Below are 22,482 nucleotides of genomic sequence, written 5' to 3'. Positions count from 1 at the left end.
ATGCCAGGAGACAGTAAACTACATAAATCAAAAGCCGCTTCATTACCTCGTTAACCAAGTCCATCTTCTTAATTACTTGTTAATGATGATTTGCAGGTTTGTTTCTCAAATCAGGTGGGAGAAGTGCATGGATGACGACAGTAATTAACTACTTCCATGTAAACTGCAATTAAAATCATGTATGTTCATCTGATCGGCATATAAAAATAGATGTACGCAAGTATGTATGTATGTATCTATGTATGTAAACCAATAGACCGATTTCAACCAAACTTGGTACACATCTCATCTACTGTTTGCCAAAAACCGCTGAAGGGGTAAGAACCCTACACCTACCAAAGAGGCAGTGGTTGGGATGTAACAGCAGTGTGTTGCAAAATGCGTGAATACTCATACTTAAGTTATCCAGTATTTGAGAATGAATGCACTCAGAAAACTGCAAGAAACTTTCCACTATTTTCAAATCTTTACAGAAATTTTTCTCGCTGACGACCCCCGCAAAATGATGACAGCAAAGAATAGTTTGTTGCTTACTGCATATTCGCTGTTCATGCAACAAAACTGCCACATGGAGCACGAATTTTTAATCTATTACTTCTTTACTACAAACTAAATTCATGACATGTTTTGAGGACAGTATTTACACATACCATTGAATGGCCCAGATAAATTACTCACTTTCCGGGATACGATGCCATAAACACTGAATGCGTGGAAAACTCCCACTTAATGCAACACCTTTAGACTTACTACTTGTTGCTACTATCTCTACTCGCAACACTTTTCGCAGACTGCGTTCATATTTACCGCTGAATGTGTTGCGTTGGAGCATAAGTTCGTAGCGTTTTTGTTTTGCATGTTCGTAATCCGATTGCTCTGCGTTCATTTATCGATTACGGTTTTTGATTTGCAGTTCACTATTGCTATTACAGTTTACATACTGTCATTTTGTTATTTGCAGTAGGTGATTGTAGCTGTGGACGCTAAAATATGAACTTCCTAGTGAAGAAATCGGACATTTCCGGTATATTCTTCTGTTTGTGCTCAAAAGATGTGTGACAGCAGTGGAGGCAGCCAGAAGAAATTGCATCGTGTATGGGGATAATGCCAATGGACAGAGTACGGCCAGAAAATCTTTTTCTCTTTTGAAGGTGGATAATTTTGACATTAGTGACTGTTCACGGTCAGGAAGATCCTCGAGATTAGCTGATGATGGGATTTAAAAGCATTAGCCCATAATGATCCACGTCACTGTTACTCGAGAACTGGGTAATGTGATGAACTCTGTTTATTCTAACATCGTGCGACATTTGCATGCAATGGGAAATATTCAAAAATGAGGTGTGTGGGTACCGCACGCTCTAAGCCAAAAACACACAAGTCAGTGGGTGACCATATGTGCATCTCTCCTTGCTCGTCATCAGCTGACTCATGAATAACACCCGATCATTCCTCTCCTAGCGTTACTGCTGATGATGAATGGTGTCTTTATGCTAACATGCGAGAAGAAGTGAATGACTGACAGCAAAGAAAGCAGCAACTCTCCATACAAAGACCTGTGAGTATGCACAAAAGATAATATTACGCATCTGGTGGAAGAGCGACGGTGTTGTGTACTATGAAACGTTTTCCCTTGGTGTAATCATAACTGCTGACGTTCATTGTCACCATCTGACATGTCTTCCAGACATACTCCAAGAAAAAGGAAGACTGCCTAAAGTAATGCTACTAAATAAAAATGCACGCCCACTTATGCATGACTGACAAAAGCATTATACAGGAGTTGGGCTGGAAAGTCATTCCACACCTACCTTATTTATGTGATCTTGCATCCTCATATTTTCACCTTTTCCGATCTTTATCAGACACCTTCAAGGAAGTTTCTTTCTAGATGTAAATGCGTTACGAACGGGGCTCGACGAGTTCTTAACCTCTCAACCACGTAATTTCTACACTCGCGGGATCGAAAAGCTACTCCAGCATCGGTATACTGCCGTAAACAGTGAAGGAGAATATATTATTGATGACTAAAGTCTCTGTTATGTATATCTGTCATGATTATTAACGTAGTGGAAAACGCAACCTAATACCTACAAGAAAATATCATCGTACGCACTCGGTTCAGGAGATATAATGTTACAAACACTGAGACGATTGAGAAACTGCAGCGTCATGCCTCACATATTAATTTATTCCTTCTTTTCTACTAAGTCTATTCACAACACAGTTCGGAGACAGTAGACAAAATTACTTCAATGCACAGCACTTAGTCCAGGAGATGCGATATCATAAAAAACAAGCTGCGTGAAAATGAAAATGAATCTGCAGGGCGAAACTAGCTAGGCATACACTTGACATATGAGTGTAAATACATATGAAATATGTTGAATATGTGTGAAATATATTTAACATGTGCGTGTACGACAAAAGCCAAGGGTGAAAAGGTCATCATATACACATACTCGTATTGGTTACAATCTGGAAAGATATACTATAGGAGTAAGAAGCACCAGCCTACTATTGGAATAACATGTACAGAGAAGAGAGGACGAGGCGACGGGGAGACAGCTAGAGAGAAGGAGGTTGTAGACATAGATGGGAGGAGGAGATGGACTGAGATAGGGGAGAGGGAAATGGACAGAAAGAGGAGAAGATGGACAGAGAAACGAAAAAGAAGGAGATGACAGAGACAGAGGGAGGAAGAGACAAAGAAATTTTGGAGGAGAAAATGAACAAGCAAAAGAGGAGGAGGAAATGGAGAAAGGGAAGTCTGTTTGTTTTGTGTTATCTTGTATCAATCTCTTTCAGATGAGAGTGATCTTGTACCCCAGCACACATCTAAAAATGGTGTTGTCAATTAAAAGATTACCTTTAACCTAATAAAATGAATACAGCAAGGCACACAAAAATAAGAATTTAAAAAACACATACATTTTTAAGTCTCCTTCTGTTCCTTTCTCAAGGGTCTTTAGGGAGACCAAAAATAAAGTTTACTATAACACAGACATATAAACACAGCATTGCACTAAAGAGGTGTGTAACGCAATGGATGTGGCAGTTATAGTGGGTGAGCTGGTGCTAAGAGAATGGTTGCACCTTTACTTAACAGTGGTATTTGGGCAGTTCCTGTCTCCAGCCTATGGTATCAACAGGTAGGCATCTGGACTACTGACAGACCAGATATGGGGAAGGAGATACAGTTGCTCTCATTGCAGACAGTCATCCATCAGCAGTTGTCAGTGTCAATTTAAGTGCCCAGAGGCAGCAATAGTTGGTCTGTTGCTCTCCAGGTTTTGCTTTATGGTTAGCAGTGGCGTTACATCTTGGTCGGGTCCCTTGAGACTGAGGCATCAGTCTATAGTGGTCCCAGGTGGTTGCATGACGTCAGGAGCGAGCCTTGGTTACCTGCTGGCTGCAGGCGAGACACCCCTGTGGTTGCTTTCACTCTCCGCTGGGACGAGTGAAAGTGATAAACAGGACTGCGTCTGCGCCTCGTTTACACTTGAGCTGCCCCAATGTCATCACATCCGCTAGCTGCCTGCGCTGTCGCCACAAGGTGGGGGTCGGATCGCCTGTAGGTAAGTGGTCGTGTGACGTCAGGGGCGAGCCTCTCTTACCTGCTGGCTGCAGGTGAGGCACCCCTTTGGTAACGTCACGTCAGTTGGTCTCTCGTCCTGGAACGTCGTCCTTGTTTTCGACGTCACGCTGGCTGCCGTGTCCAAGGTCTCGCTACGACACCCGAGACCTGACTGCACTGAGCGATGTCTGGCCATGGTCTTCTAAGCGAATGTCATTTAGAATGCTGCAATCCTCTGAAAAATTCTTAGCATATGTTTAGTGTCGTGATTTTACAATAAATGTTTACTAAAAGGCTTATATGAACTGATGGTCATTAAACTTTGCAATATTATTGGCGAAGACAAACACAATCTCCTTCGCTGTCAAAAAAAAAAAAAAAAAAAAAAAAAAAAAAAAAAAAAAAAAAAAAAAAAAAAAAAAAAAAAAAAGATTATAAAAGCGACCCTTACAAATACATTTTCAAAAGTTAAATTTATGTCCGAATTATCAGAACCCTTCGAAATAAAAACAGGAGTTTGACAGGGGGATGGGCTCTTACTGTTGCTTTTCAATTGTGTACTTGAGAAAGTAGTAAGAGAATGGAACACAAATATTAAGAGTGGTATAAGACTGGGTTTGCAACAAGAAGAACCTTAAAGTAAATTGCATTGCTTTTGCATATGATATGGCCCTGTTTGCTGAAACAATGGAAGAAGCACGGGAGAAAATCCTTGAACTAAAGAATCAAGCAGCTAAAATAAATCTTCACATCTCCTTTGAAAAAACTAAGATATTGACACACATCAAGCACTCATGTAAATACCTCAAAGTTCAAGAACAAAAGATTCAAATTGTAAAAGAATTCAAATATGTCGGATAATGGATTAGTTGGAAAGCTGGGGAAAGCAAAGCAATGGAATCCAGAAAAAAATTAACTTTAATTCGCCTTCGAACTAACAAAAATTACATACAACAAAAAATCCCTTTCATGGGGGTTCATAGTTACACATTACAAAACAGTGATTAAGCCAGAAGCGCTGTATGCAGCAGAAACACTAAACATGAATTTCAAAGGCCAAATGGAGAAACTTGAGCTACATGAAAGAAAAATTTTAAGAAAAATCATAGGACCAAAATTGCAACACAATAAGATTATATACAACTAAAAGCAAACTCTCTAGAAGAAAATTCAAAAACTGTCACACACTATGGAAATAGGGAGGAAAATCTGTTATTGCCATCTTCTCAGAATGAATTCCAACAGAGTAACCAAAGAAATCTTTGACTTTTTCCATAACAGCAAAACCAAACATGACTGGTTTAAAGAATCTGAGGAAGACCTACTAGAATTAATGAGTTCAGAAAATTCACTAATCGATCGAACAGCTAAGTTAATTACTAAAGATGGAAACATAAGGTTCCAAGACAAATCCACACAAAAGCCCAAACAATTCATCTGATAAAAATAGAGTAAAAGAAGATCAGAAAGAATGAAGAAATACTGGGCCCTAAGAAAAGAGAAATGCCAAAGAAATGATTGATCCAGCGTACCCCAAAGAGGGTGAAACGAAAGAAGAAGAAGAAGAAGAAGAAGTAGAAAAAGAGTGCCTTGCTGCTGTCTGTAAATAAGATAAAGAACGAAACCACAAGAAATTAATCTCGTTTTCTAGTTATGAAACAGTTGTAATTGTATACGTCAGTGTCATGTTAGTTTCCCAGTGCCGCTCATACACTCCAATGGGCTACACTGGCACAGCCTGCACAATCATACTTCAAGCACTCTTATACCATGCAACACTTGCTTCTAATTATTATACTCCTTACCAAGTTTAACTACCTCTAACACTTTCTGCTTTACCCTACCTTGAACTTTGATACCTCTCCTCACGCCAACATTTGATGGTGATGCTAATGCAAATATCTGGCGCAAAATCTGGGTAGAATACTTCCCACAGCCATCTGTACACTGCTCTTTGTGCTGTCAGCATAGTTCAGACATTGGCATGAATTCACCTTTCCCTCTGAAACTGACCAATAATTCTCAAAAATCGATGTACAGACATTGTCAATAAACATCTGGTGCAATGACATAAAAATACCAGGTCTGGCGATCCGCAATCGGAAGACCTCAAAACAAACATCATCACACTCCTGTCGATAATCCGTAAGCGATAACCACAGACGAAAAAGCACCTCCAACGGAAAACATCACACCCCATCACTACCAACGAGATCACATCGCTCCGCTGGGGTAACCCTAATCGAATCACAGCGAGGGTAATAACCACATTAGAGGGTCACACACATCTGGTGTGGACAAACCACGTCCATCTCGCAAGATACCCCCACCGGTATCGGTAGCATGATCCAAATCACGCCAAGATGCACTATCGGATCACAAATCTTCTGCGGCACCATTATCGCCTCCTCAGTCTGAATGGCCGTACAGACCGTGCATACGCCCCACCGGCTAGGTACACATTATCAACAGAAGACATCCAAACCATCACTACAATACAAGAGGAATTCTGAGAAAAATTATACTACCAAGACTTGTGCAGTTATTCTTGAATCAAAATATGCAATTTTCTCGTTGATCAAACACATACCTTGCTTTGGCGTGATATCCTACCTATACAGCAATGTTGAAGTGTTAAACGGACCAGTTTTGTCATAAATCCGAAATGTTTCTACCCGAGAAATTGGGACATTCCTATCCACGAAATAAATTTCTATTGGAGAGATATGAAAGGATACCAAGTAAGCCAGCAATTTTCAGTAAATCATCAAAGTGAAAATGCTGGCCTTTAAGTTGTAATTTCATGCACTGAAACGTTCCATGAGCTTGGAGATTTGCCCCTCAATTTGGTACTACGGAACTAGACGTGTAAAATAAATAAAAAAATAAAACTACGAATGCTAAACACAGTGATCAGAGGTCACAGGAGATCTTGCCTTCTAACTACAATAATAAAACATCCGAATGTGCAAGTGCGAACAAAGAAAGAACAATACACTAAATGACCACACAAATAAATCGGAAACATATGGTTCTTAATTCTAACTTAATGGTCGAACAGTACAAGTTTTACCCTATGAAGGGTTTCACATGGCAGATGTAATGAATTTCTAAGAACTACTTGGATTTCAGTGTTTCGAGTTCCACCGTGTATGAATGGAAAACCCTACAAACTCGAACAGGTCCGAAATAGATTGGGTAAAATTTGTGACATAGATGTTTTTGCTTAATCGATATTCGAGAGCTTCTGATGATGACTTTTTTGTCCAATCTAAAACTCTCGTTTTTCAGCATTCCTGTCCCATGCATCCTTTCTCTGTACACCTGCCACCCGAAGACGTCTTAGAGCCAGCTCAATAATATATATATATATATATGTATATTGTTTCCGGGTTCACGGGTGTAAGTCAATTACGTCGCGAATAAGCACTTTGGGCTACCTATTTTTTAGCATGGTCACTAGTGCCATTCTTGGGACTCCGTGCGTAGGTCACTCGTTACGTCCTGGAAATGATATAAGAAGATATTCCAGGTGGCATGCGTAGATGCGGTAGAGATTCCCAAAGCTTTTCAATATTCTCTACGTCGGTGACAACTGGGAATAAATTATGGATGCATAGATTGGTCTTATCCTGTGCTGTCTCAACATGACCTTTCATTTGTTTGTTCTAAACTGGGGTCCATTGTCAGAGATGATTCTATCCATGTGTCCTACATTTGACAGGATATTTTTGCAAAAAGCTTTGATCACCGTTTGGGTAGTAGCTTTCTTCAGTGCCGGCAATGTGACATATTTAGACATAAGCTCCATGACAGCTAGTATATAGCAGTAACCCTTACTCGTGCGTGGGAGTAGTCCCATGAGATCTGTGGCGGCCATATTCTTTAAATTCGTCGGAATGGTAGTTCATACAGGATGCAGACGCGCCACAGTGCATCTTCCCCTTCACAATGGTAGGATAGCACCCCTTTATCTAACAAATACACTACTTGCCAATGATATTGCTACACCACAAAGATGACGTGCTAGAGACGCGAAATTTAACAAACAGGAAGGAGATGCTGTGATATGCACATGATTAGCTTTTCACGCCATTCACACAAGGTTGGCGCCCGTGGCGACACGTACAACGTGCTGACATGAGGAAAGTTTCCAACCGATATCTCATACACAAACAGCAGTTGACCGACGTTGCCTGGTGAAACGTTGTTGTGATGCCTCGTGTAAGGAGGAGAAATGCGTACCACCACGTTGCCGACGTTGACAAAGGTCGGGTTGTAGCCTATCACGATTGCGGTTTATCGGATCGCGACACTGCTGCTCGCTGTTAGCATAATATGGAATCACTTCGACCTTTTCCAGCACTACCTCATCTCGCACAATTTGTGCATTTCTTCGCGAATCTTGCGCTACTAATCTGGTTATCCTAGCTCCCGCTACTTCCGCGTTTCATCTCTCGTTTTCCGGATGTCTTCAACCTCGTCTTTTACACTCTTATCTTTATTCCAGACCTGATTTATGTTTTCGAAAGATTCATCAGCCCTCCTTAGATTTATCATAATATCTTTCATTACTTCGTCGTGTCTCTTTTCCACCTTGTCTTCTGGTATCTGAATTTCCCCATCGTCATTAATATCTCCTGCCATTAGTCTTCTTCTTGTTGTTGTCTCTTCTCTGCCTCTTGCATAAACTGAATGATCGATTCCAACTGCGTACGTCCAGTAACGTATTCTTGACTAGACGCACTTGAGTCAGCTGCTGTATGGTGCATTGCCTTAGAAATCGGACTGTTACTTTCCCCGAATGTTCCTTTTTTCTGTATCTGCATAATCTACACGACCTGCCGCCTCGCCATCGTTTTCATTTTCGTTTCCTGAGTGAGCTGAACCCTCATCATATGAGTATTCTACGTTTGAAAAATGCGCCCCGATTGCAAATTAATTGATATGAGCTTCTTCTACCGTGCTATCTTGTTCTGCATCAATGAGTTGCTCATGTTGCATTTTGGACGACGATAGCGCGGAGCCTTTCTCACTACACACAGGAGCTTTTCTTCTCATAAGCATTCATATCAATTGATTTTTCCGTGCGCTTCCAAAATTAATGCATCAAGCGCCGCATCTCTACTCTGACCTTCTTTAAGATAAGGTACACATTTATGCCTATGCCCAAAACAAGGGCCTGTTCCTCAAGGTAACGCACTATCACACAAAAGTTCCATGATTCGACAGCCCATCTAAGGGTCGCTAATTACTAGATGTCACTTGATTTATCATAAATATATGTCCAAGTGATGGTGGATGTTATTGTCTTTACATAAAGTAAAGTTTTTCCTCCTCAACAATCTTGATATCATGAGCTGCACCCTTCATGAAATTAGTGAATTTACTCAGGCCACTTCTGTTGCCTTCATCTGCGGTCAATTTCAAAACTCAAATTAATCATTAAATTAACTAACTTAGCTCGATTGCTTTCGGAATTGCTGTTATATCCTTGTATCACCACAATAAAATAAAAACAGTGAATGGCTGGAGGAGTAAGAATGAGAACAGTGGTGCAGGTAAATTTACAAAAGTAATGACAAGTTTATATTCATCCTTTTATAAATACAGTCGTATTGACAAATCTTACAAAAAGAAAAAGAGTAACATAAATCTGGAAAGGAATTGTGCATTTTTGGCAAGGCATTCATTGGGGTGGAAACTACACAAGTTCTCTCCTGAACTAATCCCTTTTACAATGCAATCAGACTTAAATTACAAGAATCCACTATGAGGATAAATTCTGTTCAGATGGAACAAACTACACTCAGGAAAACCACAAACTATGGTTCACCGAGAACAGAGAGCTGCGAGTATAATTTAACAATCCTATGGTGATGCAGCACCTCGATTTAGGCGGCAGCAGAAAACGGCATGCTGTAGGCGAGGCTTGGAGTGCGGTGGCAGCTGTAATACTCTGATGCGTCCGGAAAAACATGCATACTACACAGATATTTTTCCGATTATTAGAATGTATGAAATTTCCCTAGCAGAGCCTTGAATTCTCAGCAGATATGAGTGTGAGGTCCATATGTTCACTAGTCTGGCCAACCAGTTTGACTCAAAGAACGACGTCGCATGCTGGAATTGTTAAACGTCAGACAGCCAACTCAGGGTGAATACGTTCATCCTCGTGTCACGCGATACGTCTAAGATGATATGCAGTTTTATTGTCGGTACAGTTAGAAATTGCCACGGGTTCTTAGTCACAACAAGTTGCATACCAGAAGTCTCAGCACCTAGGGAAAGACCTGAACTTTTCCACCAGGGAGGATCAGAAGATGAAGAAGGCAAAGAATCACAATAAGTTTCCACCAAACCACAAACAGGGGCCGAATTAGCAGAACAACTTGCCTGTACTTTGTACAAACCAATCAAACTATCCTACACTCATTGAATTTCCCCTCTTGACTGTTCTGCTGATCTAGTTGCCAATCCCGACACAGCACCGCGGTTCCCAGTCTGGAGGAGCAAGCGTCCACTTCGCACATCCTGAGAGTAGACAATCACCGAATCAAAATCTCTCTAGACTGAGAAAAGAAGATACACACGTTTGTCACAGCCAGACAAGTCGGCTGTGGCAGAACATTGTGTTGATACTGGCCATTTTATAAGCTACCGTGATGTGAAGATTTTGACATCCCCTCTTCCTTTTGGGATTCCGTCTGCAGGGAAGCTAAAGGGATTTGATTAGTTACTAATTTAATAAATATAAATAATGGTTTTATGACGAAATAAGTCTCGGGTGAACAGCCTGGTATGAGTGTGCAAAGGACACAATATTTCAGCAGTCGCCCACGTTGACATCATCAGGTGCACTGATGTACTGACCGGCGGTGGCCGGCGCCATATATATATAGGACAATCCCCTTCCCGCTCCTCCCTCAGGCGCTTCCTATGAGTTAGTACTGTCCGCACCCCGCGCGCGGTCCAGGTACAGCGTCTGTTCTCCCGCCGTCTGGGCGCTGCGTCCTAGGTCTTCTCGTTCAGGAGGGTCTGCCAGCACCTCTCTCATTATTCTTCCCTCCTGCCTCGAAGTCGGTACACTCTGGGAAATATCCTTCTTCTTTTTAATCCGGGTGATCGCGGGTTCCCACGCCTTGCTACGGGTGTAACCGCTGTCACTGTAAGCAAGCGCACTTCCTCGGGCAGTGCCCTAACCTTCAGTCCCTTCCCTCCTGAAATACCTGCAATCTCATGCATCCCACCTACTCCCTAAAATGTAAAGCCTGACCCACTCTGACCACTCCTGAACTCACCATCCCTGTGCGCCCTCTGGACGCCCCCCACCGCTTCTGGCAATTACCTTTGTCCCCCTCCCACCGCTGAAGACATCATCAGGTTCCTCACCATTGTTCTACAGAATGTCCACCCTTTCCAGCGCCCTCATACCCTCCAGCAGATATGCCTTGCCGCCTGTTCCGTCTTCCACCTTAAAATGGATGCCACCTACTCCCACAACCAGGCCCATTTCACCTTCTCCCACCTCGACACCCTCGTCTAAATCCCTGTCATGGCGCGACAGCACCGTATCCTGTTCAACAACATCTGTTCCCTTCCCACCAACAAGAACCTCTTCATGAACACCCTCTCCACCCACCACGTGGATGACTTCCTCCTCAATGAGACCTTTCTTCAGCCCCACCACACCATTCACACCTCGCCCTACCTCCTTCACCGCTCTGACAATCCCTTCCCGATAGCGTGTGGTGGAGTTGCCATTGGTCACCAACGCCAGATCCCAGTTCGGCTTCAACCTCTCCTTCCCGACCCCACAGAACACCTGATTCTTAGTCTCTTCTTCCCTGGTCTTATCATCACCTGAGCCACCATCTATGTCTGCCCTAATGCACCTATTCCTTTTGACTTCCTTTCCCACATTGACCGTACCTTCTCCTCCTACGTGATCGCCGCCAACCTCAACATCCATAGTCGATCCGCCACCCAGTTACAGTGGTGGCGTCGGTTCCTCTCCTCCCCTCAAAGGGGACCTCATCCGAATCCAACTCCACTCCTGATTTCATCCTCTTCTCCCCTAACCTCCTTGGCCGCATAACGGTGGATGTCCTGGACCCCATTGGTAGTGACCATCTCCCTGTCCTCCTCACCATTTCAGATGGTCGTCGCCCCCGCCCTGAACCCCATCATGACCCTTCCCCTAAGTATGTCCTTGATTAATCCTGTGCTGACTGGAATGCCTAATGGGATACCCTCTCCACCCAGATCGATGGCTACCCCTTCACCTACAGCCAGCCTGATGATATTACCCATGCTGCCTCCTTTCTCCGGCAGACCTTGGCTGAGGCTGTGGAGGCCCACGTCCCTTGTGTCGCCATCCACCCCCACCATCCTAGCTTACCCCCACAGGCCGTCCTCCTCCTCCGTGAATCCCGCCGTCTCTACCGTGCATTCCTCCGCATGTGTGACCCGGACACACTACGACGCCACCGGCAACTACAGAGACACATCCGTAACTTGCTCGCAGCAAAGAAACGCTGGGACTGGGGACAGACATGCACCCGTTTAAATGCTACCCTTCCTATCAACTTGTGCAAGTACTGGTCAGCCTTCTGCCACCTTACCATATCTAAACCCTCCTCCTACTATTCTCTCCTTCATGACAACACTTCCGTGACAACACTAGTAAAGCCAATCACTTGGCCTCCTACATCTCCGGTGTCTTTACCATCCATGAAGATCCCCAGTTCGATTACTCCCTCTTCCCAGATGTCCACGAGCGAACTGATACCTCTGTCCCTCCCCTCGCACCTGGTTTCCAATAATTGGACAACATTGCACACACAGAACTCAATGCCCCAATCACTACACAAGATCTCATCGCTACAGTCCACACGAAACGCAACACTGCTCCTAGTCACGATCGTGTCACCTATCCCCACCTTTGTGGAGCTCCTGCCTCTTTCCTCTCCACCCTGGCCGGGCTCTACAATGTAGTCCTGTCCACCGGCTACTACTCCGACCTGTGGAAAACCTCCTGTATCCTGATGTTCCTTAAACCTGGTAAACTGCCATCCACTGTCTCCTCCTACCGTCCCATCAGCCTTACCTCGGTCTTCAGCAAGGTCCTGGAATCCATCCTCACCTGACACATCCACCAGCATCTCTGCCAGCGCCGCCTCCTTCCCGTTACCCAGTGTGGCTTTTGGCCATCCCTCTCATCTGCTGACCTTCTCCTTCACCTCTCTCATCTCCTCTCTGAGTAGCTTAATTCCCGTCGTTCCGCTATCTTCCTCTCCCTTGACCTTTAAAAAGCCTATGACCGGGTATGGCATTCCGGTCTCCTCTTAAAACGCCAAACCTTCGCCCTTCCTATTAACTACATCCGTCTCATCGGCTCCTTTCTTTCCCAACGTCCTTCCTACATCACCATCCACAACACAGACACCTACACCTTTTTCCCCTCTGCCAGTGTGACCCAGCGTTCCGTGCTCTCCCCTCTTCTGTACCTCTTGTATACAGCAGACATGCTGCCGCCTTCATCCCCCATCCACCTTCTCCAGTACGCCGATGACACCGCCTTCCTTGTCCTCGCACCGACCCTGCAGCGCTCCCAACACCTTTTCCAATCCCATCTTGACCGGTTCACCGCTTGGTACACAAGTGGTTACTTAAGGTCAATCCTTCCAAAACCCAGGCGATCATTGTAGGCAAAGCCACCCCTTCCTTCTGTCTCCTCGATTTCTACATCACCATCTATGGCCGCCCTATCGCCCTCACCCCGACCCTTAAGTACCTTGGTGTCACCCTCGACTGTCGCCTCTCCTGGATCCCCCCACCTCCGGATGATCAATGCCAAGGCACGCTCCTGACTCTGTTTCCTCAAGCTCCTTTCCAGCCTTACTTGGGGTCTGGACCCTTCCACCATCTTCCATACCAATAAATCCCTCATTTGCCCAATCCGTTGCTATGCCCCCCCTGCCTGGATCTACACTCCCCCTACCTTTTACAAATCCCTTCAGATCCTAGGATGCCATGCTCTTCGCCTCGCCTATCACATCTGTCTCTCCTCCCCCATGCGGATCCTGTATGACTTAATTCCTTCCCCCACCTCCTCCTTTTCCTCGAACAGATATGGATCCTCTACACCTCCCATAAACTCGATCCTCCTCACCCGCTGGTCTCTCCCATCCTCTCTCGCCCCCGTCCGCTGCCGCACCTGTACTTCCACATCCCACCTGCTCTCAATCTCTCCACTCTCCACACCCTCTCCAAAGGTGGCTTCCGCCAGCTGCCCCTCCCTGATGATGCCCTTCACCCCTCCATCCAACTTAGATCCTCCCTCCCTCCTCCTCTGTTTTGTTCCTATGGACATCTTCTCTCCCTTCTCTCCCTCCTCCCTCTCCCCACTCCTCCCCCAGGCTTCCCTCTACCCCCATTCCTCCACTCTCATTCCTGTCTCCTCTGCCATTGGCATCTTTACTCATTCCTCTCCCTCCACCTGCCCCTTCTTCCCCTCTTGGCATGTCTCCGGAGTTGTACACGCAACGTGGACATTCGCGCATCGGAGATCATCGCCATCAGTTTCTCGTGCGTGTGCCGTCGTGTTTGTGTTAGTGTTCACCGTCACACTCCAACGTCACCTGTGCTGTCGAATCATCAGTGTTTGTGCGCCGTGCGGTGTTTCAGTGTAATTTTCGTCGAGTGTGAACGGCTCCGTGTTTTTCTGTGTCTAGTGTTTTTTGCCCGTGACTATATCTATTATGTATCTTCTTCATGTTATTCTCATTGTTGACTCGAAGGCTGAAGAGCAGCGTAAGATGCTGCCGCCAGCCTACCTATATATAGGTGTAAAAATTACAATAGAGGAAAAGATGTAGGGAAGCAATTAGGATCCCTGGTGGTGTCCTCATCCCCTCCTATCAACTTTGATCCTCTCCTTCCACAGCCTTGTTGTTTCCTTTGGGCACTCTCTCTCCCTTCCTCCCCCCTTCCGTTCCTTCCTCCCCCTCGCATCTCCCTCCTCCCCCACCTTTTCCCCTTTTGGCAGGTCCACGAATTCGTACATGTCAAGTGAACATTCGCGCGCCGGAGATCATCGCCGTCGGTTCTTTGTTTGTGCCGTCGTTTTAGTGCTTGAGTGTTTCACCGCCCACGCTTCATCGTTCACGTGTGTCATTTCGGTCATCAGTGTTCGTGTACTAGTGCTGAACGTTTTTAATTTTACTACACCTGTGAACGGCTCTGTGTTTTTCACTCATGTGTTACTGCTTTTTGTCCGCCATTATGTTTTGTTTTTCTGTGTCTTCTTAATTTATATTTGTACTATCTGTGGCCGAACAGCGGCGTAATATTGCTGCTGCCGGCCCACCTTTGTATAAGGTGTTAAAATAACAATAAAGAAAAGAAAGAAGTAATTAGGAGATCTACAAAAGTATAGAGAAAATATCATAAATAATTGCTAAGAGAGCAGGACACCTCTATCGAATGAACGAGAACATGACAAAAAGACAATCATTCCTGTATCTCTGTATGAAGTAATCTATAATAGCATGGATTACCAAAATAAGGAATGAAGAAATAACACGAGAGACTCGGAAATAACAAAAAAAACTTTTTTAAGAATCAAATACTAAATCCAGAAGGCTTTCAAAGCGGAAGGAATGAGATATCACGACCAACATGGACAGAAGAAAGGATAGACAACACTGGGAGAAAATGAGGGAAAACTGCAAAAAATAGGAAATGACAACAACAAACAAAGAAGAGAAAAGTAAACTGTTGCGTGATTCCAGTTGACCAATATGAAAATAAAAAGGAAAAACAAAAATTCATTGTTTCAATAAATAACGGGAGGAGTACTGTTTTCTCGAGATCACTGACTGCTGCTCTCAAAATTTCGAATTCGGTTGTTCGCAGACAAGTGTTGCCACTTGTAAGGAAGAGACATGTATCTATGACGTGCATTATCAGTGCAGTATCAGTTTCGTGTCGAACTATTACGACAGCCACATACCTTGAACGGAGGAGAGCTGGAAGAGGAGCGCCAGAATTTCCGTGGGCGCCTTTCCGCCACGCTGCTCACAAAAGGAGGCAAGCGCCGCGCCGTGCAGCGCCGTGCCTGTCGCCCTGCAGCCGGTACGGCCTGGACCCGGCTTTGCTTGCGTAATGAGCGCCCTCCCGTCAACAAAGGTGCATTAGGCCGCCCCACAGTTTGCCGAAGTTGTTACGCCGCCAAAGGCTGCAGAGCCCGACTGCTCGCCGAGCTACACGTGGTAACTGGGAGGCCCAACTTCTGGACTATCAGGTAGCGGAACACACAGCCGTAAAAATGTTCCAACGTGTATCACATTCCGACAGGAAGTTTCTGTCAACAACTCGAGTTCGTCTGCTAAACTATACCACCCTTAATTAACATATTTCCACAAGACAGTTAATAGCGCAAGTACAAACGATGATTGCATAAAAATCGACATGCATGATCTTCATACTACACCGTGTGTTCCATGCCACGTGGAATAACTGATGTTTCAGATGCGGTTGAAGGTGCTGAATGATGAGTGAAGTATTCACAGCAGGATTAAATACTTGCCCGCAGTTGCGATTCATCCTGTGTTTTAAGGTGTCTCCCCGTTGCACACACAGGTAATATATCGAAAACATTAGAATTTGTCCCTCTAACCTGATTGATAAATTCCAATCAATGAGTATGGCACTGCAGATAATGCTGTTATTCCATTGACTCTATCATGAGTCGAGAGTCAAAATTCTTGGTTCAAGATCATCCAGCACGCCTTTAATATCTGCGAGGATGTCTCTTAAGTCTGCTGCAGAGTGAAAGATCAACTCCCCAAAATAATTAACCCTCGGAATTAACAGTATTCTTAAACTGTCCGGTAACGGATATATTTTGGAATAGGGTAGCAACATGACTTCTGGCTAAGATGAAAGCGTTGTACACACCAAAAATTCAAGCTGGCTACTAAGGATAGTAAAAGAAGCATTCAGAATATTTATAGCACATAGGTCGTATACTCCATATTTAGCGTAATAATAGGTATCACGTAAAATAATAGGAAAATATTAATTTGTACCGATGCTCAATTTTAGAATAAATTACATAATCACATACAGGTTGTTTCACAATTGATGTAACACACTTCTAGACGTTCTAGAAGGGACTTAACAGCTTAAGTTTTACATAGGAACCCATGTCCACAAACGTCATCCAACGATGCTACAGAGCGTCAGAGTTATAGGCGCCGGTGTTTGTGAATGTATGTATATGCAGGGTGATTCCATGATGCCATTACAAACTTTAAAGGACGATGGAGAGGGATAAATGTATGAATTTAAGATAAGAGTCCAATATACGGTAAACGAACGTGTCGAAAATTATGAGTGAAAATCGTTCTGTTATCTCTGACAGTGGAATACATGTACTGGTATTAAATAGAACGAAAAACCAGTCCAATTTGCAGATATTTTATTTTTCATTCGATGGCTAGTTTCGGGCCGACACCCATTTTCAAATCAACATAACAAAGTCGAAAATGGCATTTCCGAAGATGTAGATAAATGTGTAATGTACAGATACTCCCGTATGCTGGAAGTTCATATGGGCCGGTATTGTTGTTGCTAATACTGAGGATTAGGCAACTTTCAGAGGTGATAGTATGGAGCAAAACAAGAAAAAGTGTAGTGAACATAAACTCTATAACGCACAGCTTAAGACCTTTGAGTACTCGTTCAGTTAAAAATAATTTGTCTTTCACACTAGCCTACAGGAATAAGTGCTCATTGTTCTTAAGGTGTGCATCTTAGAGGCAATGTTTAGAAGACATTCTCTCTTGTTTTGGTCCTCACTTTCATCTTTGAAAGTTGGCTACCCTAGCAGTGTGTAACATTAATAGTGAAACACTCTGTATGAATTGTCGGCCGGTGTGGCCGATCGGTTCTAGGCGCTTCAGTCTGGAACCGCGTGACCGCAACGGTGGCAGGCTCGAATCCTGTCTCGGGCATGTGTGTGTGTGTGTGTGTGATGTCCTTAGGTTAGTTAGGTTTAAGTAGTTCTAAGTTCTAGGGGACTGATGACCTCAGCTGTTAAGTCCCATAGTGCTTAGAGCCATTTGCACCATCTGTATGAATTGCTCCCTAGTGAAGATTCTGAGATAGGTACTTCTCGCATCTTATTTGCTTTACAGTTTCGCGTTTGTGCGCCCTGGTTATGAATGAACTCCATATTGTATTTTGTACCATACAGGTCACAAAATATAATATTCAGTTCATTCATAACCACGGTGCTCAAATGCGAAACTATATAGCGAATAAAACGCCAGAAGTACTTTCTACTTGTATGCTACACATTTATTGAATCTGTGGACTTGGTCTAGCTTCTTTGATTAATAATGAAAGCAATCTCGGTCCAGGGTTCGAAAACTGCCACCGCTTAAATTTTGATTAATAATCAGCATCGCCGACCCAAGACTTCCGGCATAAGAAGTCACCTTTATTCTGCCGTGTGTGATGTCCTTAGGTTAGTTAGGTTTAATTAGTTCAAAGTTCTAGGCGGCTGATGACCTCAGAAGTTAAGTCGCATAGTGCTCAGAGCCATTTGCACCATTTTTTTGGGAAGAAGACAATGATTTTTTGTCAGATGAATGTACGGTAATATCAACTGCAAGAGAAAATGTTATAAATGAGTAGGATTCGATATGAGAAAGGAGAACGAATAATTGAGATCTGTAAAAAATTTCAGTGAAAGACTACTGGAGCTTTGTAATAATTTTCACCTAATAATAGCGAATATTCTGTAGAAGAATCACAAGAGGAGAAGCTATAATTGGAAATGGTCGGATAATACGGGAAGATTTCCGTTAGATTATATCACGCTCAGACAGAGATTTCGAAATCACATACTGAATTGTAAGGCGTACCCAGGACTAGATATAGACTCAGATCACAATCCAGTAGTGATGGAGAATAGGCTGAAGTTTAAGAATCGATACACAAAAAATTGGAATACACAAACACTAAGGAGTGACAAGATACGTTTGAAGTTCTCTAAGACTGCAGATACAGCAATAACAAATAGTTCGGAAGGAAGTACAGTTCAAGAGAAATTGACAACTCTAAAAAGGGCTGTCACAGAAGTCAGGAAGAGAAACAAAGGTACAAAGATGGTACGAGACCGTGGGAACAGAGGAGATACTTCACTTTATCGATGAGAGAAGGAAGTACAATATTGTTCAGGGAAATTTAGGAGTACAGAAATACAAGTGACTAAAAAATGAAATAGATAGGAAGTGCAAGTAAGCTAAGACAAAATGGCTGCCTGGAAAATGTGAAAATCCTGGAAAAGAAAGGAATGTCGGAAGAGCCGACTCGCATATGGGAAAGTCAACATGAGCTTTGGTGAAATGAAAAGCAAGGGTTGTAACAATAAGAGTGCAATAGGAACTCCACTGTTAAACGCAGAGGAGAGAGCAAATAGGTGGAACGAGTACATTGAAGACCTCCATGGGAGGAAAGATTTGGCTGATGTAATAGAAAAAGGAACAACAGTCGATTTAGAAGAGGTAGATGATCGAGTTTTAGAATCAGAGTTTAAGAGAACTTTGGAGGACTTAAGACGAAATAAAACAAAAGGTATAGAAAATATTCCGTCAGAATATCTAAAATAATTGGGGCAAGTGGCAACAAAACGACTATTCACGTTGGTGTGTAGAAGGTATGACCATGAAAAAATAAAATCTGAATTTCTGAAAAATATAATCAACACAAATCCGATGACTGCAAGAGATGACAAGTGTAACAGCTTAACAGCTCACGCATCCAAGTTGCTGACAAGAATAATATAAGAAAAATGGGAAAGAAAATCGAGGATGCGTTACAGTACGATCAGTTTGGCCTTATGAATGATAAAGGCATCAGAGAGGCAATTCTGCCTTTGCGGTTCATAACAGAAGCAAGACTAAAAACAACTAAAGGTACGTTCATAGTATTTGTCGACCTGGAGAAAGCGTTTGGCAACGTAAAATGGTAAAAGATGTTCGAAATTCTGAGGAACTATGGGTAAGCTATAGGGGGAGACGTGTAATATACAATACTTACTAAAGCCGAGTGGAAATAACAAGAGTGGAAGACCAAGAACGAAGTACTCTGATTCAAAGGGTGGAAGACAGAGATTAATATTTCGCCCCTACTTTTTAATCTGTACATCGAAGAAGCAATGATTCAGGAGTGGAATTAAAATTTAAGTTGAAAGGATATGAGTGATGCGGTTCGCTGATGACATTGCTATCATGATGAAAGTGTAGAAGAATGACACGATCTGCTGAATGGATTGAACAATCTGACGAGTACAGAGTATCGATTAAGGGTAAATCGAAGAAAAGCGAAAGTAATGAGAAGTAGCAGAAATGAGAATAGCGAGAAAATTAATATCAGGATTGAAGGTGACGAAATAGATGAAGTTATTGAATTCTGCAACCTAGGCAGCAAAATAACCAATGATGGATGGAGCAAGGAAGACATCAAAAGCGTATTAGCACTGACAAAAAGTGTTTTCCTGGCCAAGAGAGATCTACTGATATCAAACGTATGCCTTAATTACAGGAAGAAATTACTGAGAATGTAAGTTTGGAGCACAGCATTATTTTGCAGTGAAATATGCACTGAGGGAAAATCGGAACAGAAGAGTATTGAAGCATTTGAGATGTGGTGTTAGAGACGTTTGTTGAAAATTAGGTGGACTGATAAAGTAAAGAATGAGGAGGTTCTGCGCAGAACCGGAGAGGAAAGGAATATGTGGAAAACACTGACGCAAGGAGAACGGACAGGATGATAGAACATCTGTTAAAACACCGGGGAATGACTTCCGTGGTACTAGAGGGAGCTTTAGAGGGCAAAAAGTATAGAGAAAGGCAGCGACTGGAAAACTCCATGTAATAATTGAGGACATAGGTTGCAAGTGCTTCTCTAAGATGAAGTTGTCACAAGGAGAAATTCGCGGAGGTCCGTGTCAAACCAGTCAGAAGACTGATGACTCAAAAAGAAAAAAACAACATGTAAAGGGTATTTTGAACATGTAAAAGACGTACTTCTTCTCTTGTATCACAGACGTAAACCAAAAATTTATGTTATTCTTAGCAACAGTCAGTCAAACTGAATAGCCACACGCTTTAAAACTGATTCATACTGTATATGTAAGATATATCTATATTTTTATTCAACATTTTCGTCACAGTTGCGCGTTTTTAACACTGGTGATTAGCAACGGCCACAGCCGCTTGTTTTGTAAGCAGGCCTACACTCAAGTGCTTAGCGAAGCAAAACCTCACCGACAAATTCAGATTACATGACACTGTCTCACATCAGATATGGTGGAACACATACACTCCTGGAAATTGAAATAAGAACACCGTGAATTCATTGTCCCAGGAAGGGGAAACTTTATTGACACATTCCTGGGGTCAGATACATCACATGATCACACTGACAGAACCACAGGCACATAGGCCAGGTAACAGAGCACGCACAATGTCGGCATTAGTACAGTGTATATCCACCTTTCGCAGCAATGCAGGCTGCTATTCTCCCATGGAGACGATCATAGAGATGCTGGATGTAGTCCTGTGGAACGGCTTGCCATGCCATTTCCACCTGGCGCCTCAGTTGGACCAGCGTTCGTGCTGGACGTGCAGACCCCGTGAGAAGACGCTTCATCCAGTCCCAAACATGCTCAATGGGGGACAGATCCGGAGATCTTGCTGGCCATGGTAGTTGACTTACACCTTCTAGAGCACGTTGGGTGGCACAGGATACATGCGGACGTGCATTGTCCTGTTGGAACAGCAAGTTCCCTTGCCGGTCTAGGAATGGTAGAACGATGGGTTCGATGACGGTTTGGATGTACCGTGCACTATTCAGTGTCCCCTCGACGATCACCAGTGGTGTACGGCCAGTGTAGGAGATCGCTCCCCACACCATGATGCCGGGTGTTGGCCCTGTGTGCCTCGGTCGTATGCAGTCCTGATTGTGGCGCTCACCTGCACGGCGCCAAACACGCATACGACCATCATTGGCACCAAGGCAGAAGCGACTCTCATCGCTGAAGACGACACGTCTCCATTCGTCCCTCCATTCACGCCTGTCGCGACACCACTGGAGGCGGGCTGCACGATGTTGGGGCGTGAGCGGAAGACGGCCTAACGGTGTGCGGGACCGTAGCCCAGCTTCATGGAGACGGTTGCGAATGGTCCTCGCCGATACCCCAGGAGCAACAGTGTCCCTAATTTGCTGGGAAGTGGCGGTGCGGTCCCCTACGGCACTGCGTAGGATCCTACGGTCTTGGCGTGCATCCGTGCGTCGCTGCGGTCCGGTCCCAGGTCGACGGGCACGTGCACCTTCCGCCGACCACTGGCGACAACACCGATGTACTGTGGAGACCTCACGCCCCACGTGTTGAGCAATTCGGCGGTACGTCCACCCGGCCTCCCGCATGCCCACTATACGCCCTCGCTCAAAGTCCGTCAACTGCACATACGGTTCACGTCCACGCTGTCGCGGCATGCTACCAGTGTTAAAGACTGCGATGGAGCTCCGTATGCCACGGCAAACTGGCTGACACTGACGGCGGCGGTGCACAAATGCTGCGCAGCTAGCGCCATTCGAGGGCCAACACCGCGGTTCCGGGTGTGTCCGCTGTGCCGTGCGTGCGATCATTGCTTGTACAGCCCTCTCGCAGTGTCCGGAGCAAGTATGGTGGGTCTGACACACCGGTGTCAACGTGTTCTTTTTTCCATTTCCAAGAGTGTATTTCAGCGTGATAATTTCAACAGGTGAAGCAGTACTGTTTTTATTGGAAGTATCACGTTTTAATATGATTACTACCCTATCTGATG

Source organism: Schistocerca americana, chromosome 1, assembly GCF_021461395.2.
Source record: "Schistocerca americana isolate TAMUIC-IGC-003095 chromosome 1, iqSchAmer2.1, whole genome shotgun sequence".
Lineage (NCBI taxonomy): Eukaryota > Metazoa > Arthropoda > Insecta > Orthoptera > Acrididae > Schistocerca > Schistocerca americana.
This window is presented reverse-complemented; position numbering follows the sequence as displayed.